The sequence below is a fragment of the Electrophorus electricus genome, chromosome 26 (genome assembly GCF_041902795.1).
Source record: "Electrophorus electricus isolate QZ-2024a chromosome 26, ASM4190279v1, whole genome shotgun sequence".
In the NCBI taxonomy this organism is placed as follows: domain Eukaryota; kingdom Metazoa; phylum Chordata; class Actinopteri; order Gymnotiformes; family Gymnotidae; genus Electrophorus; species Electrophorus electricus.
In genome coordinates, this window is record NC_137522.1 from 7,572,501 (window position 1) to 7,589,193 (window position 16,693).

Sequence of the window (16,693 nt, forward strand, 5' to 3'; positions counted from 1 at the left end):
ACAGATCTGCATTTTCCCTTTAAATGTTGATTATTGCACTGTTTTTATATGCTTGATTTAAAAAAAAGCAGAGGGGGAGTATCATACAGCCCTAGATACCATTTGGTATACTACCCAATGAAAATAAAATCTTTGCAGTTTGCTACAATTGCAGGGATCTGTTTGCAGGTTCTCAGCCAAGGGTGAAATTAGACGCTCTTTCACTGATCTTTTCGATTGTTTTTACCTGGCTATGAACTTCTTGTAGTTGAAAGGCCACATCAAGAATGATTTGGAGGGGGCAGCGGCATTGCACCTAACATCGTGTAGAATTTGCCAGCCACTGAAGAGAAGGAAACAGAGCCGCACTATAAAGAATGCTAAACTATGCTAAAGGCAATTCCCACTTGTGGAGGTTTTCTGCACAGACTGTGGAAGTGTGAAAGCAGACAGATTTGCAGAAAAGCGATTGGTGCTATCTCCTCCCCGTTTAGCCCGGCCTGATTCCACGGGAGCAGTTCCGAAGGGCCAGCTGTGGGGTTGTTAGCTATCTGCTTATTTACAGTTGTGGTTTTTTAATGAAAAATAGTGTCATGGACCTTATTTATAATATTGAGACAAATGGTTTAGTGGCCGTGAAAGGCACTCGGCTGATTAACTTGCCCACGACGGCTTTTTATCTCTTAGCATTTGATGTATTACGTCTTTTTAAGGCTCGGTCGAACGCAATCACAAGCTCTTTTATTGCACAGAGCCTCTAGATGCACAAGATTGCCTGTCACTTCCATAGGGAGGTGATCCTTCAGAAAATATTGACTGCTGGACACTGAGTGAGTGTGCGTGTGTGTGTGTGGGGGGGGGGGGGGGTATGTGTGTGTTTGAGAGAGCCAGGTCATTAAAAGGACAGAGGTCAGAGAAACAGAGACAGACAAAGAAATTCCACGTAATTAATGCTTTTTTTTACACTTAAGAGTGTACCATGAAACATAAGCCCTGGAGCAGAACAGATAGTAACCTGACAGGTACTTTTATTTTGAAGTTTTTTTTTTCCCAGGCCCTTTCCTGCTCGCCGTTCCGTTTCTTCCCCTTCGTGAACACAGCCTGGCCATTTGCATTTGTTCCTGTGCACTGGCCACGGTCGTTTTCCTTCGGCTGTGGTGGGAAAGTATCAGGGTTTCTCTGACAGAGCACAGCTAAGAAAGCTTTAGCCAGGAGCAACGAGGACTCGACCGAGTGCCCCTGGCCTGGCCCCCAGCACTGAACACAGAAGCATGGCTGACTCAGGTTCCTCTGACTAGCCTGTATTGTATAGAGGGCACCTCCCTGTCTTCTCGTGCCGTGTTGCTACAGCGCTAGCGGGGAATTTTCTGCCTCTTGTGAACCTGTGAATGTCCCGTGTTCCCCTGCCACTGCACAGCTGCATGGACTTACCAGGGGTGCCCCTCCCCCAACTACCCCCCACAATCCCCCTGGACATCCACTCCATCTCACTGACAGTGATTGTCAGGCGCAAGTTTGCCCTCTTCTCAATATCTCAATAACAGGCTTCTATTGGCTGAAGTTAAATAAAGAGAGAGTAGCTACTCGGTACCCCACCACCCCCCACCACCCTTGATGGCAGTCCAGGAGAGTACTCGTCACTGTGGGCCTCTTAAAGCGCAGAAAAACAGTAATTACCTTCGCTTGATGCATTATTCACTGTGAAGAACGGGTGCCGCTCGGCTCTCCCCGCTGAGAGAAAGTGTCTTTCAGGTAGAAGATAAAAAACAGGCGTGTGAATTTGAGCCTCCTTTGAAATCAATACATAAAAAAACCCCTCCAATCAGAGAGGGCCTCAGTAACTATCTCAGCCCTGTCCGTTTCGCTGCTCCGGCCACGCGGCGCTCAGATGTATGAACTCGCGTTGACAGGGAGTCATTAAAATAAGAAGCGCGTTCTCCCCGAGGAGAAACGGAGACGGCTCAAAGGCACGGGCCGCTTTTGACCTTGCGCGTCCCTCCCTGCCAGCCGTGCAGCATTCCTCCATTACCGTCTATAACACAGAGACGCAAAGGTCGCGCCCTTTTAAACAGGCTTCCTCTTGGACGGGCTAATGCCCCCCTGGGGCTGACTATGGGGGAGGGCTAATCCTCTTATCTTTGCCCATGGGTCCCTGGGAGGGTGGACACCTCAGGCCAGTCTTCCCTGGGTGCTGCCCTAGCTAGCAGGTTTCAGCTTCCCAGGATGCTCTGCTACGAAGCCTAGGGATACACCTGCTCCTGTCTCCTGTCTTGAGTGCAGACATACACAAGGACAGTTTTAGCTTTTTGCCGCTGTCTCAGTAAGTGATAACTGTGTGGCTACTTGTGGCGCATCTCTCTCAGCTGATAAGATTTCAGTTTAAACAAACTCCAGCAACATGTTATGCTTGTCTGGGGTTATTGATTTGCACTAATACTCATGAAATACTCTTAGGTAAACATGTCGATACTAATGGTACCGATATTATCATGCATGCCTACTCGTCATGGCGCGCAGAAGGTAACGACATGAGCTGTAACTCTGAGCTCTTTGGGTTAGCGAGACGGCAGGGTAACCTTGGACACATCTTAACACTGAATACGATATTGAAGGCCAAACAGACACGATCTGGGTTTTTCTGCTGGCCTTGTGGAGAAAGGACGAGGAACTTTTGTGTAAGCCTTGAGTGGAATGTCTGACTGTCATATCGCCACTGCTAATGGTGTGGCCCAAGGGGAAAGAAGGTCACAGCCAAAGGTGGATTCAGAGGCAACCCCAGGGAGTTAAGACGCACAAAAATATAACACATTGGGCCCCAATTTTTGTAAGAATTACCTAATGTTCCAATCATTTTGTCACATCATCTCATGTTGCATTCTGTAGTTAGTATGCTCTTTTTTTGACACAGTTTAACATCAATAACAGGAGCTCAGCCACCCCACACGCACACACACGCATGGATGTATCTTTTATTGATAATTAAGAGTGGTATCATTTGCTAAACCATTATCAGATGCATCATGACTTTGTATGAGTAACAAACAGAATCGAGATCCAGTGACGGACAAGCAACCTATAGTGGAGCTATATTTTCTCTCTTCTGTCAGCGTGTGGGGATGGGACCGTACACATCCGCTTCCGACGGCGTGTGAGTGAACAGGCCAAGCAGGCAAGCTGCAGAACATGAATCAGCGCAAGTGCACATGACGCAGCCACTTTGCTCATTTGAAACGTGCGGGGAAACGTGCGGGGAAACACGTTGCGTCTTGCTTGTGCTGGTGGCGACGTTTAGGCTCGTCAAGTCTGTGTTCTTAAATATGAGAAAACCTCTTAGATGCTATTAATAGTATTATTTCACCTTTAGATATTGAATATTAGAAAAACGCCTAACTTAGTAACAAAAGGTTATCTGATGCTAAAGGTTATATTATTTAGTACGTGTTTTGAGAAAAGAAGACAAAGGTACACCACTACTATAGTATAAAACATCATTAGTAACTATGGTACTGTGTGATGGAATATATATATATATATAAATTAAGATGAGTAAGTGAGTCATTAAAGAAGAATCACTGAATGACACCATCACCCTCGCGTCTCTGAGTCGTTTGGAGAACAAACACACAGATGCCTGGTAGTAATATATTAATAATAAACCGAGCTTTATTACCCCCATCCTTCTTCCACTTTGCTGCTTTAGCTATTTTTACTCTGAAATAAGTGCACCTGATCAAAGCTTTGCTGACGCTAAAACCTATTTTGGCCTCGGTAGGTGTAAACAGAACGGCAGCAGTCAGAAGGAGGGCAATGATGTAAAACGCGGGCAGCTTAATAGTTCGCATTTTTAATTTAAAATAAAAAATAAAAAAGCCTTGGCGAGATTCCAGGATCGATGACGCTGGAGGTATTCCCAGAGATCCGATGGAAGGCTGTAATTTTTATTATAAGAACAAAAAGGGAGTCCATGTTGTAATTTAAACGACCACCTGAGCGAGAACTCTCCTGTCGAGGTTAGCAAGGAGAGAGTGGGGAAAAACATGCTTGAGAGCGTATAGGCCTGGTCCTCACTAACACGGCAAAACCCAAAAAGCATTTGGTGGAAAGTTGTGAAAACGGAGCTTCGGTTTGGTACTGCGGCTAAGGGAAAAGTTTTTTAACTATAAACCCCTGACGCTGTTGTGTTACTTTACCAGCACTAAAATGGCGGAACCCGTTGTAGCTGCAATAGCTAACCTAGCTAGGTATTTGAATATTACGTTTAATATTAAATGTTTAATATTAGCGATGCTAGGTAGCTACCCGCTATCTAGGCCCCAAACATGATGTGGAAATGCTCATTTTTACTGGTTCACTGCGCCATTAAATCCCCGTACAGAAGGAGCGTTTCGCTTAATGATGGCTGTCGCCCTGCTGAAAGTATCGCAGTGGTGTCAGCTAGAGAGGGAAACTTCAGAGAAAGCGGTGGCTGGCCGAAAGTGCTCAGCAGTTCTTAACTCGCACTGAGGGACTTTATTGATACAAGCCCAGAGGGGCAAAAAGGCAATCCGGTGGATGCATTTCGTACCAGTCATTGCTTTAAAAGCCCAAATTTGCTTTGCTCTTCTGCTGTAACACAGTTTAGAATATGGGAGAATAGGTTTGATGTCACTCATTATACAAGTTAGTGGTGTATTACATTAAGGATGCCCTAACAGAAGACTTCTCACAAATTGAAGCAACCATTCGAAGTGCCTGATTTTTTGCAATTCACAGTTCCTTAAATTCTGCAGTCTTGGGTGGACATAATGGTCTTTAACGTGGGCACACACCTGACGGCTGTTCCATAAAAAAGCATTCTACCCATGCCTAGAGACAAACCGGCTCTCTATCTGGTGTATATTAATACTAGAGACTTGCATGTGATTTGCAAAAGCATCTGGTGATTATTGGACCCTTATGCAGCATTATAAACACTTATTCTTGCCTGAGGCGTCATTAAAAGAAGAGAACAGAGGTCCAGTTTTGTTTTTTTTAATGCAAACGCTAATAGTTCACCTCTTTTTCCTAAGGTAAACAGATGTGTGGGCCTGTATAGCAGTGCAGGCTTACACACAAATAAGGATGGTTTTCTCCTTCAGAAAACTGCAATCAATGAGGTAACGAAGGGTGGGGAAACGTCTCCAGGCTACCCGATCCCCGTGATCCCACTCAGAGGAGGTGAGAAGGCTGCTGGCCCTGCCTTGGATGCTCCCGGCTTGTTTCATGTTGTGATTAGTTTAATCCAGCCAGCCAGGAGATGAGGAGAAGCACCTCCTGTTAACCGTGCTCACTGTCTTTGTCTTTTTTCAGCCTCCTCCCCATTTCTCCCTCTCTCTCTCTCTCCCTCTCTCCTTCTCTGCCCCCTGCCCCCATCTCTTTTTCAGTCCGTCTCTGAGAGTGTGGAGAGAGAGAGCTGTCAATCACACCCCCCCCCCCCCAAACACACATGTACACCACCCAGAGATAGCACGGCGCACTGACGCCAGAGGCTAACGCCCCATGCAGCGTCTGTATCTCAACCCTGTCGCTCCTCTGTGCATTTAGCTATCAGGAGCCACCATCAAGGTCAAGACTGATGGATCTTAGAGAGCTTTATACATTAGCAGGGAGGGGAAGAAGCCATTCAGGTCCAGCAGGCACTTTGTCATCCTCGTAGCCTAAGATGAGATGCTATTTTAGTAAGGGAAAGTGCAGAACAATTAATTGAGGTCAGAAGACTCATGCTGGGTATGCTGTCTAGTTCAGCACTATCCTCTAAATCTCCCTCATATTGATAAGTATTTACCAAACATGAGGCCTTGTCCCAATTTCTGGCTTGGGATCTTTTATGGAAAAGAGCATTTTTATAACGAGGTTTTCCTTTCTGTATGCCAATAGCTTTCTTTGAGAGGGAGAATATGGACCAGCAGCATAAATCCAAGATCATCCCAGTTAAGACAACTGTTTTGTAGTCGGCCGTCTTCTGTTGAGTGTTCAAAGATCAGCTCACTGGCTCCTTCCCACTGCAGGATGTTCGGCAGGAGCCGCGACGCACGGCAGCCATGCTGTCTTCTTTCAAGTTCTGCTGCCGCTTCACCTTTCCATCGCAGCATGACGCTAGAGAGCTAGTCCGCTGCGTGGCATGCTTGCCATCGGCCTCGCCGTTAGTTGAGCCATGCCGCTTTTCCTCGTGGTGGAATATTTGGTTTTTGCGGAAGTGCCCTTAGATGAAAGTGCTCCTTGAAGGGGTGTATACACTGATACCATTCTAAAGAGAAGGTGGCAGCACAATTAATAAAAAGCCTGTTTATTTCCTCCTGAGTAATGGACTTGTTTTCGGGAATCCGCTGTGGGTTTTCGAGAATAATGACTAAAATAAAATGGCACATAAATCAATGCAAGCTGGGGCAAAAGTCTGACTTTCCACTTCCTAAATCGCTCAAGACATTTTTAGTCCAGAATTATCTCATTTGGTTTGACTAATCTAGTTTCTAGTGTGTTTTTGCAAACTGCTCTGCCATTTGCTAATGATAAAGGCTTTTTTTATTTTTGCAGTATTAGAAGCTGATTTAAACCACACTTAATGATGAGTGGATATTTGACTAAACTTGATTCGGTTGGCCCTTTTCTAAGAAGGTGCTGGAAGGCAAAATGAGTCTTTGAAAGTGAAATTACTGAAGGTACCTAAGGAAATATGTCTCGGTGTACTTGTAGCTCAGCAACTCAAAAGATCCAGAGATCCAGTTTTTGTTGCGGGAATGAATGGGAAATGTAGTTTAGCGCCTTACCACAGCTAGGACGAGTCTCCCACCAAAAGCTGAAAGAGAGAATGTGAACACACTGGGAGGTTGGTAGTTCCTTTCATGTTAAAACGGTTTCCGAACAGTTCCTCAGAGTTCAACATTTTCACAGAGATTACGAAAGTGGGATTCCCTGTGGGCAAGTCTTCTGCGTGCGTGTGCACGCACGCGCACACACGCACAGATGCTATGTCAAATAAATGTCAAGCGTTTGCTGCACTGGGTGTTTCAGGATGTCTCTCAGGTCAGACATCAGACACTCTCGGGTCAGACACTGACGATGCTGTTGCATATCCTCACTACTTCACTGTGATCTGTCTGATCTCTTATGAATAGCAATAATTCACAACACAGGACCCATGTGTTCATTTCAGTGCATAAGATAATGACTCGGAACTTATCTGCTGACAGAATCACATCAAGAAGACTTTAGCCATGTGAGATAACACAGGAAACGTTTTCACCAGCAGATGGGTCTCATTTTAATATAACTGCCAAATGGTATTGCATAATGATTGAGAGGGCAAACTGTTTGTGTTCATGTAGTTCTAAAAGTATGTACTCGAGGTACTCGTTCCAAAGAAAATAGTTTGTTTGAATAAATTGCAATGAAATGTGGTAATTAAAAATTTCCACCATTGGCAAACAAAAGCATGTTGGCAAACAAACAATTCATGCAAACACAAAGGCCAAAACTAAATCTGTCTCTCACCAGAATCGTTTTGAAAAAGATCTGACGAGCCTGCATGGTCCGGCCACGGCGTGCGCTTCTGCCGTTTTGCTTTGCTCTTGCTAGCAGGCCTCATGGGACAGAAGTCATTATTTACCCAGACCTCAGTTCATGGTCCTGTAGGATCGTCATGACTTTCAGGCGCAATGTTTCAGGTTACTCTGGTCACCTTACTAAATGGGTTTAAATTTTTAATTTGCTCAGGAACAAAGATCACATCATTCGAAGATAGCATGGCAGTAATTTATTTAAGAAGTCCTCTCCGAAGGGAGAGTGAAAGTTATTTTGGTGTGGGCAAAGGATGAAGATGGGATACGGCCACTCCAGCCTGCCATGGGACAACAGCAGAACACAACACCTGAGCCGCATGGAGGGGAGTGAGGATAGCCAATGGCTGCTTTTGGATTGGTTTAGTTTTTAGGGAAGTAATCAAGCAAAAAATAGGAGTTTACCTGTGATATTTGGAAGGAATGGAATGCCTTCCACATGCTTCGATACCTCAAAAAGTGACACTTAAGTGTGTATGGCAGCAGCTTCAGGTGGTTCTTACAGCTGTCCCACTCCCATCAGCGCTCCTCGACCTGCAGGGGTAAAGATCTTGTCGCTTTTTCCATTTAAATAACAGCCACCTGTTTCCAGCGAGCATCCTGGCTTGACTCCTTGTGATCAGCCAAATGTTTCTGCCCATAACACATGCAGTTTGATTCTAATTGTGGTTACACGTTACATTCCAGGTTGTCATGCCAGAACCAGGGCGTGCATGAGAATGCGCGTGCGCCTGTGTGCGTGTTGGTGTTAGCAGAATGCTAGGGCATAAGGACCGATCAAAAGTAATTTATTAAATTTGCTATCAAAGCCGCTTCTCACCCTCAGTGCTTTTGTTTGTTTGTTTGTTTGTTTGTTTGTTTTTTAATATCCTCACTGGTACTGAATGTTGTTGCTGTAGTATCATCCAATTTATCCTTAACGAGTGTGGATTAAAGAGGATGATCCGAGCTTTGCTGAATCCCGCTCCGGGCCTCGGGAGGTCAAAGTCAGCTCGGAATTCCATGCCGGCAAATCCCACTGCAGTAGATAATAGTAATAATAGACCAGGTTATGTGTTCTATCCCCAATGTTGAGAGCCCTAGCTCTTCCCTCTTCCCGGCGAGCAACAGTGATGCGTATGCGGGTCACGTTTCTTTAGCAGCCCCCTCACTGAACTCGTTCTCATGGCTGCTGCACCGCCGAGGGCACGTGAGGTGCGCTCGACGCCTGCAGAGAAGACCTCCGGATTTTACGGCACTGCCCGACGGCGATATCTCTGCTGTGTGCGGTGAAATATGATGCCGCGACTAGCGCACGACGTACGCTAGCCCTCCAGGGGCCAGGGCACGAGGGACGAAGCTCAGCCTTTGGCTTGGCTCAGCGGCCAGCCGTAAACAAGCGCACGTGACTGATTTATTGGGATTAATCCGCCCTGTCCAGTGCCCTGGCCTGGGGCTGCAACTGTGGCTGTGTTCCGATTCCAGCATCGCAATGTCACTGAAGGGCGAAGGGATTTCGAAGGGTTTCATGTCCGCAGTTTTTGGGTTTTCTCCAAATCCAGTCTTCATTACGTGCCCGACTTATTGCCGTCCATAATTAGTGAAGCTTTAGTTCTGCCTCAGCTACTGGCATTGAGCACGCCTTCCAGCTGCCCTTTTACTGACGCCCTTTCCCCGCCAGAAGAACACCAGCCCCCCACCCTTCTGCCTCTAGCTCCATCTCAACCTGGGAGTTGCCCCTGCGCGCTGTGATTATTATTCGCCATGTGCCGAGATTTGGGTGCCATTGCCGTTACCTTCACCGAGGAGCGGCACCAAAGAATCGTGGAGTCAGAATGACTAGATGGCCACTGGGAAGACGGCAGAGGAGAACAACACGGACGCTGAACCAGACGAGTGTGTGCGCTCGCACTGTGTGGAGTCTGCAGCAATGTGGAGGCAAGTGTCTCCACCTCCATCCTCAGCTGTCTGAATGCTACAGGGTGATCGGATGCCCGTAGTTTCGGTGTCTCTATGGTTCTATATATTGGGCATTTGCTCACCGAGACAAGATAGGAACGCCCACTGGCACTTTCTGGTAAACGGCTGTGTGAAATTATAGCACCGCGTTCGCCAGCAAGCCCGCAAATAATAAAAAAAAATGCACTTAGCTTGGGGGTGCTTTGGAGCCATGACTGAGTTTAGTGCATTCGAATATGGTAACTTTAACCAAACCCGGTCGTACCACGCGCTCGCCCATGGGGCCTTGGCTGTCGACTCCAGTCATGTCCTGGCCCCCGGTGTTACTGGCGTGCATTGACGGGGGGATTCGTTCGCGCATCAGCTTTCGCTCCCTAAGCCATGCGCTAGCGAGCGTCAGGGTGACTGGGATGCTATGCTGGGCGTTCGTGCTGAGCATGTGAATGGTAGCATTACTTTAAAAGCTTTTAAAGCGCAGAAAAAGGAAAGCAGTCGACTGAATTACTGACCTTCTCGCGCCAGACAATGGAAAAATCATCGGCTAGCGAGATCATATATCTGACAGATACATTTGGAGAGCTTAGGAGAGGTGATTTTTTTTCCCCTATCGCTGTGAGGTATTTTAATTGCTTTTTTTTTTCCCCAGTCACCTCAGTGTTGGTAGGGTTGAGAAGGAGGGCAAAAAATCAGGTTACAGGTGTTAATTATGCATGAGACAAGATTAATCGCTCCATATGCCTTAAAGCATTGTGGGGGATTTTGCTTAGTATATTGAAAAATTGTGTTGTCCTTTATAGCAGAGAGCCTTTCAGAATGCCGCTTCATCACAGATCCCACCATCTCCCAGTTTACCATGCCCCATGGTGCTTCACCATCTGTCCCCGCGGTGACTGTTGCCTATGCCAACAGTTTGGAGCTGTTAGAAAACAGTCATGGCCGGTCACATACGTGCTCCACCCATGTTATATAATAAAACACCAACAGACATGCAATTGGTGGAGGATTTTGAGCTCGAAGGATTTTGGTTCTCTTCCTCTGACCCTGCTGTGCTGTGCTAACGTCAGGCTCAGGCATCGGTGACATGGGGTCTGGTGTTAGCATTAGCTTAACGCTAATGTTCCACCCAGTTAGTGAAGCATCTGAAAGAGGGAGTGTTGGAGGGCTGGTGGGAGGCAATGCAAGAGTGTGTGTGTGTGTGTGTGTGTGTGTGTGTGTGTGTGTGTGTGTGTTGGGTAAATGCTGCACGATAAACAAACTCCCAGGGAGGATTGATCACTCGTGCTGGTGGAGAGACTCCTGAGGACGCAGTGCAGCCCACCCTCCTTGCCCAGCAGCCTTCTGGGATTTCTCGCAGTCCTCGGCTGTTATGATTGGCTGGACTCAAATTAAAGCGCCCTGCCAGGATGAGGAATCGTGTCTGCCTGCCGGGTTGGTTGTCGTGGAAACTGTGCCCCCAGAGGTTGCTGGGGCCTGTACATGCTGCAGACAGAGAGGGGGGGGTGGAGAGAATGAGGAGGAGAGAGGAAGGGTTGAGAGATAAATGGAGAAGAAAAAAATCACCTCTCCCCAGAGCCAACTGCTGACAGTGCACCACAGGCACAAAAGCTCGGAGATCGAGCGCGACATTTCGATACTCCCTTCCTGTCAACAATAGCTCTCACGCTAGCGTACAGAAGCCAATCTATTAGCAGCTGGGCTTTTCAAACAATACAAACTCATCAGCTGATAACCTTTCCTCCTACGAGCTCGCGACTCCCCCTCTAGTGAGAACGACCGAGGGCTGAGGCCCGGCCCTTGGAAGCAAAAGGGAGGTGATTAAGAAGAAAAAAATAAAACGACACCAAAAACTTCCAAAAAGAAGCTGTTGGGGGTCAGAGGGCGCTGGTGGTGGTGAGCATGATGTGGGTGGGGGTGAAGGCGGAAGTTAGCCGTGAGGGTTTCATTCAGCGTTCCGGCTATCAGCGCAACGGCGTTCCCACACTCCGTTTGCCAGTCCTTCTCATCAGAGTCTTTCGTTCCCTGCCCTGCTCAAGGTGCAGCTGGACCCAGGCAGTGGACGGAAACAAAGCCAGGAGAAGGCGGCGAGGCGGATAAAGAAGCGAGAAGAAAAGCCGCGGAGAGAATGACGCTAAAGAGCTTCTGAGAGTGCACGTGCGAGCGAGAGGTAAGAGCAGTGAACTCTCGGCGCGGTGACCCGCACCCTGTCCCACACATTAGGTGATTATCAGACTGTCATGAGAGCCACGAAAAAAAGCTTGCGCGTCTGGGGCAGGGAACCCCATACTGCCAAGCAGTCGTAGCGCGCCTTTTCCCGACTAACGTAATTACAGCCCTTTCCCCAAGTGCTGCAGCCAGTGATGAAGAATCTCTCCTCATATATACTGTCTATACTGTGATATTCCACTGACTGTGTTATTCTTTCAGAGCAAGTCCACGGCACATCTAGTCGTAGTGTGTCACACAGGAAACGTTATTATTTCCCTGCTTACCCATTCAGACTGACGTGTGCGCTCAGCCGAGAACCAGGCGCTCTCTCGCCCCGTCTATGTACGTTAGCCAAGCACCGCAGAGCCGGAGGACCTCGTGCATGCTGGGATACGGCTTTATGGAGTCCTCTGGGTCCCGCTGCCTGCGCCGGTGCGCTGATAAATGTAGCCGTCAGTGCGGCGACCACTGTAGCGCCCACGTTTATGGAACTGTGAAACTGGAGAGGTGCAAAGGGGGGGTTGTCCCTGCGGGGGATGGGCTTCTTTGAGCACACACTTTTGGCGGTGACATGGCAGCCATCCCAACACAAACACGGCCGTCTTCAGGAAGGACGCGGCAGCGGCGTGGGTCAGTAGACTGAGGGTGATAACAGTCCATCTGAAGCGCGTGATCTAACCCCACCGGCCAAGATCTCGGGGCAGGAACACCTGGATGTAGCCTGTGTGTGTGTGTGTGTGTGTAAAAGAGGACAGATACTGATCAAAAACACAGGTTGTATCAAAGTAATGATGCACTAAACATGTTTTTAGCGTTTAAAACTTTAGAGAGAGAAAAAGACAACCCTTTTCTGGTCAAATCATACTAACGAATTCTTTTTGTTCCGGCCATCTTTCACCGTGGCTGCAGACAGTACTAGCCAGGCATTTGAAGCACCCTGCTGCCTTCCTTACCACGTGCATGACCGTCACCGCGTGCAACCGTCACCGCGTGCAACCATCACCGCGTGCAACCGTCACCATGTGTGCGGATTCACCGGCAGCCTCTATGACTTTATACCCGAGACCGTTAACTCAAGCTCTGTTTAACTCAGTCCCCTATACCCCACGCCACAGGCTGTGGTCCCTGCTCAGCTGCCTCCACGTCACATAGGCCCATAACACACTCTGTAAAGAAATAGCGATAAATTACTATTATTCAATTATCAACGCTTCAGTTATTTATGGCGGTATTTAAAGAAATGCAAATGAGGTTTTGTGTATCTGGAGGTGATGAATTTTTATTGTGCCCGCGTACATTATTTCATGGTATTTGGGAACCACAGGCGTATTGCGTTTCGATGTCCCAGTAATAGAGGAGCTGACTAAGAGCTGTGTCGCATGCATAAAGAGGAGCGTATTTCATTTGTGTTAATATTTATAATCAGTCTTGCAAGCCAGCTTAGGGTTTTTGTTTGTGTTTGTGAGTGTGTGTGTGTGTGTGTGTGTGTGTGTGTGTACCCTAATGCATGCCATGTTTTAGTGCTTATCTCCTTATCTTTGCAAATTAAATGAAAGAAGTAGCTATAAAGAAAGAGCCCATAATGTGATTTACCTATAGATGGGATGCGTTATAAGCAGCCCTAGAGGAGTATTGGGAATGGAGTGGGGGGGGGGGGGGGGGGGGTTACAGGAAAGCAAGAACGCAGATTGTGCTCCCTCTTTCGCCTTTGCGGGTTGACAGACAGAAATCATTGGAAGTAATAACAGCAGTTTTGCGGCGAGCTCTATTAATAACCGGGCTGAAGGGTGCCCGGGGAAGCTGGTAACTCCACAGAGCGGCTGATAGAGGCTGCATGCCAGGGCCCCGTTACTGCCGGCTGAGGGCGCAGTGCGCGGAGAGCCAATCCTTTCCCCGGCAGGTCTGTGCCGATGCCAGGGCCCATCCACCCGGTTTGATTCGTCTCCCTATGGTTTGACCTGCGGGGCGTCGCCATAGAAACCCACTGGGGGAGGGGATCCGACAGAAGGATGTGCTGTGTGCACCTTGCCTGATCCTCTTATATGCCACTGCTGGGGCTGTACAGCTGAACTCCGCTTGCACGGTTATAGGCTGTGCGCGCGTGCGTGCATGCGCGTTCGTGTGAAAGACATGAGCATGAGTGGGAGCTGCCCTGTCTGTCAGTTTGGAGGACAGGTACGCGGACACCCGGAACGGCGCTGCCTTGTGACAGTAGGCCTGCCAGTGCTGTTTGCTCGGCGGCGCCGGGCTGCATCCGGGTTACTGACCCGCTAGGTAAACAGAGCAGGAGAGGCGCTCTCTCGAAACCTCCTCGCCAAATAAGGCCAACAGCGTCACTTCACGGAGGCTGCTATCCTGAAGCAGCCTGCCACACACACACACACACACACACACACACACACACACACACTCACTCGCGTCCTCTTCTCCTGCCTGCTCTCTCACTCAGCCTTTTTTGTCTCACGCTTGCTGCTTCCTGAGATTTTTTTTTCCTCCAGTTCACTCTCTCTCTGTCTCATAAAGTCGTTCATTCACCCACTCCTTCTCTATGTCATGTTTACGCTCACCCTCTCCCTCTCTCCCTCTCTCCCTCTCTCCGAGCTGACTGGCTGAATATCTTCCCATGCCACTGCCATTCCCACGAGCATCAAAATGGCAGAGAGAGCAAGAGGAGGAGGAGGAAGGTGAAGAGGCAGGGTTGCTGTTGTTGTTGCGTTTGGTTTAGAACGCACCAACTCGCAGGGTCTTCCAGACACGGACCGACGGTCAGAGCCATCTTTCCGTGACCTCGGAGGGTGTCGCGTTTCGGTGGCATCGAACGCGTCTCGTTTCCTCGCTGCCCCGTTTCCTGGCTCACGCGGGAGTGGAGCGCTCCCCGAGGTGCATGCGTATTGCCTGCAGAACGTGCATGCCTGCTTCTAGGAGATATGCAGGGATGTGCATGCCTGCATACAGGAGCTTCCCAGAGACTGTGGATGGACTGGGCTTGCTCTGCTCCTCGCTCATGACCAGTGAATCCCCCCATGCAGATACTCATTGTCTTGGCAATTTTACCGGTCTTTTTTTTTTTTTCCAATGTATCATTTATGATAGTGAGAAAATGACCTCTCCTTCCTTGGCCTGGTGCGCGTGTGTGTGAAACAGTGTAATGAATTCATAATCTCTGCACAGGCCTTTGTAGATTTTTATCAGGTTGGAGATAAGACAGTATGGTTACGCTCTAATGGCTGTCAGTCTCCTTTCCGTGCTCAGCGCGACTGGGCTAAGGTTGCCTTCACCACAGGGGAAAAGGGAGCAGACCGAGGCTCTGTACTCATACGCATGTTATCTGCACGGTGGGCCTAAGAGATGAAAGCCAGTGAAATCTCTGTCAGTGGAGAGAATGCACGCCAGGGCCTTGTGTTGAAGGGAGGTCCCCCAGGGCTACATAAGAGGGCCCCTCGATTTCACCGAAGTGCTCGGCGTTCGGACCTCCTCCAGCCTGACAAAACAGTCCTTAAGGTTTAACTATAGTTCGGAGAGTGTTGCACCGCAGGGTTTTGCTTTCAGAACGTCTCAACAAAAACGAAAAGCCTGCTATTAGCTATCTGCGAAGCCAACAGCTGTCCCCTGAGGGGGGGAAAAGTGGGCAATGATCTGAACCCAGCAAACATAATTGTGTTATAGTGAAACATGAACTGGTGAGTAATGTTTCTGGGTTTTTCGTTGAGCTTGTCTTGACATTGTGTACATGCGCCAGTTGTACAGACTCTCATTGTCTCACCCTTGTATGTCGTGGTCAGGTTGTGTTCAATGGAGCTACAGATCATGCCTTGTGAATGGACAATATTTGTTTACATATTATTCATTTTAATTTTCTGGCAGTTCTGGTGGGTACCACATACTGTGAAAAGCTTGTTGTTTTCTGTAGCATCATGCAAAAAGTGCTTTATTTTTAAGCTCCACATCATTTTTTAAAAATATTATACCATTGCCTTGGTGCATATATCTGTATATTAGAGAAAACGCACACACACACACACACACACACACACACACACACAAACACTTACACACAAGGCTATGTAATGACACCCAGTATACTATGCTTATTACACTGTTATGGATTGCCCATGTCAAACAGTAAGTGCTCCTTTATCATTTTACCAGCGTGGTCCTGACCGCACACTCCATCTCTCCAGCCTGGTGGAACTCACTGTGTCGTGCGGGGACGGGCCTGTCGATGGAGCCTTTAGATTTACATGCCTGATTAAAGCGAGGATGAAAATCAACATAAAAATCACGGCACCAGTTTTATGAGACCATCCTATCGATCAGCACCTTACTTTTACGCCTGCACGCGTCGCCCGGACTCTTAAACAAAGATCTCCCAGCAGCAGGGGCAGCAGACAGGAGGCCGGCCTCCCGTTTTTCCTGTTATGAATCGCCGCATTGCGCGCCATTTTCGGGGGCTTCCGATACAGCGCCGATGCTTATTGAGTAAGGGTGGGCATACGCCGATGTTTGTCTGCACCATTAAAGGCAGCTGTCGTGTTGGGAAGCTGCCTCGGGTTTTATTCCGCATGCAGCTCTTTGAATGGCGGTCAATAGTCATCAGTGTTCGGTGTCCACCATATATACTCAGGCTTCCGTCTTAAGCCTCGGCGGTTTCAGAGGCGGCAGGAGATGTATTCCATCCACAATTCCTGTTTCTGCGGTGGCGAGGAGCACGGCGTTTGCAAACACACCAGCAGAACGTGTCGGTGAGTTCCGCAGTATTGCTTTTCTGTCTGACCCGACGAAAGTCCCCAAAGGTTTGACTACAAGCATCAAACATTCACAGCTTTGAAGATCAAACTTCTCTCTGCCTCCCGCTGCTTTGACTCGGTTTGGTGGAATATTGATTGCCCACTCTCCTCCACAGTTCATTTCTTCACACCATAGTCCTGTCATAATGTGTAAAAAGTATTAGTCTGGTTACTGTAGGGTCTATGTGCCAAGAGAATAAACAGTTCCAA

At 48.1% G+C, this 16,693-nt stretch overlaps 1 protein-coding gene across 14 annotated transcripts in view; it reads left to right on the top strand.

Annotated features, from left to right (window-relative positions):
- Positions 1 to 16,693, top strand: part of ptprsa (protein tyrosine phosphatase receptor type Sa) — a 165,720-nt gene that overhangs the window by 14,574 nt on the left and 134,453 nt on the right. For 12 of the 14 annotated variants that reach the window (XM_081708290.1, XM_081708292.1, XM_081708296.1 and 9 more), the window contains exon 2: positions 11,525 to 11,655. The exons of 1 other annotated variant lie outside the window; for it this stretch is intronic. The gene's annotated coding sequence lies outside the window, so the exon portion shown is untranslated. Of the gene's footprint in view, positions 1 to 11,524; positions 11,656 to 16,693 lie in introns of those variants that run through there. One more of the 14 variants, XM_081708299.1, reaches the window with a different exon arrangement.